The sequence below is a fragment of the Anneissia japonica genome, unplaced genomic scaffold, assembly GCF_011630105.1.
Source record: "Anneissia japonica isolate Jap-2015-1 unplaced genomic scaffold, ASM1163010v1 scaffold288038_len354873_cov157, whole genome shotgun sequence".
Taxonomy (NCBI): Eukaryota; Metazoa; Echinodermata; class Crinoidea; order Comatulida; family Comatulidae; genus Anneissia; species Anneissia japonica.
Window position 1 is genome coordinate 192269 of NW_022716266.1, and position 1962 is coordinate 194230.

Genomic DNA, 1962 nt, shown 5'->3' on the forward strand with positions numbered 1-1962 from the left:
TCCCAATCGCGACATGAGTGTGTTCGTTCGAGGCTTGCGGTGCGTAAATATATGAAAGGCGCGTTGAAAACACTTATTGTCCCAATATAGTGCGTATGAAACCGCCGTAATTGAGAAAAATGTGGAAGAAGATTGATCAAGCCAAGATGAAGGGTACTCAATAATGTTGGGATTGATTGGATCTTTAACCCACCAACAGCATCCCATTTTGGTGGAGTGTGGGAGAGGATGATTAGGTCAACTAGGAAGATCCTATACAGCATCATGAGAGATGAAGCACGTTTACTTGATCAGGCGCTAGTAACCTTCTTCTGCGAAGCGGAGGGTATACTCAACAGTCGATCTTTGACAACGACATCTACGGATCCAGGGGATATGTTGCCTTTAACTCCCAATATGCTGATAAACCCCAGAGGAAGAATTCTCCATTCACCAGGGGTTTTGTGAGTAAGGAAGCATATGCCAGGAAACGTTGGAGACATGTACAGTACTTGGTGGATGTCTTCTGGTCTAGATGGAGGAAAGAGTATTTGGTAACCCTCCAACGGAGAGTGAAAAGGCAGCGCCAGAGGAGAAATGTATTATTATAGTATTGATTGTTGACTCATCAGCTCCTAGGAACCATTGGGTGATGGCTGTCGTAGAGACAGTATTCCAAGATAAGAAAGGAGATGTTTGATCGTGTATTGTGAGGACGCAATCAGCGCTACTGGAGAGACCAGTGTCTAAACTATGTATTCTGGTGGAAAACAATTAGGACTCAGCATTTGAAGTGAATTTGTCATATGTTGTTTTATTGCTTAGTTTCGCAATTGGGTGTGGGAGTGTTAATGCCAAGTTCACTTCCTATCATTATTTACGTCTGTCGCCCTCTAGTTTAGCCGTGTAAGAAAGTTTTACACAATATGGCTGTTAAACGTCTGGCTATACTTTTTTTTTAAATAACAAGTATTATTGTGCTTCAGAAGGTGTTTCTCGGTATGCTTAGAGATATAGTAAGATTGATTCATGTGTCATTTCATTAAGCAGTATATTATTAAGGCTGTATTTCGGATAGTTCTAAACCTATTATTGCTGTGTTTATAGGAGCATTTATGCGAGTAATCGGCCTTCACGCTTGAGTGAGAAGGTGTTTTCTATCTGCTTAGGCTAGCCTATTATAGTACACATCATTCGGTTAAAGTTTTGAGATGTTCATTGTTGTTAACATCTGTTTAGGTGTTCGGGGATTGTTGTCATAAGTTATTTAGGATGTTTCCAGAAGTAAATGCTATGACTACATAGATGTTCAATGTAGCTGTTGAGTTGCACAGAGATTAGGGATCAACTGTACGGTAAATAAACTTCATTTTCTAGATTGAAAGTTGGTAAAATTAATAATATAATGTAGTCAACCATCCTTTAATAATTATCAAGTTCTTTGTTATTTAGAACATACCGGTATACGGCACGCGATTTTTTTTTCCGTACGAAACATTTACATGAAACTCCACTCGGGCTGTCTCGGCTAAATCGACCCGAAAATCTCATTGCAGAATTCAGGAGGTCAAAAGGTCATCAACAGATAAACGTCTACAAAACAACTTCTGAGAGAACGTCGCTGTCTAATTTTTAAAAATACATCGATGTTACCAATACATCGATGTTAATACCAATGACCAATGGGTCGTTTAAAATGATATATAATATTTGGTTAAGCTGCACGAGTAATGAAAAGTGTTATTTTAACTTGAGTTACATACTATGACAATTTTTATTTTTTAGTTAAGCCTTGGTTTTGCATAATTATCTAGGCCTACTAAGACGCTTTCTGGGAAAAGCACAAACAGTAAGGAAAAGCGCGTTTTTCTTCATCATATGAAACAGGGTGACACTAGTTATTTTCAAATTAAGAGAAGAGCTCAGAATAGGCAGCTCTAAAATACTGGATGCCATAAGACCTGCCAAAATGGCAAAACACCA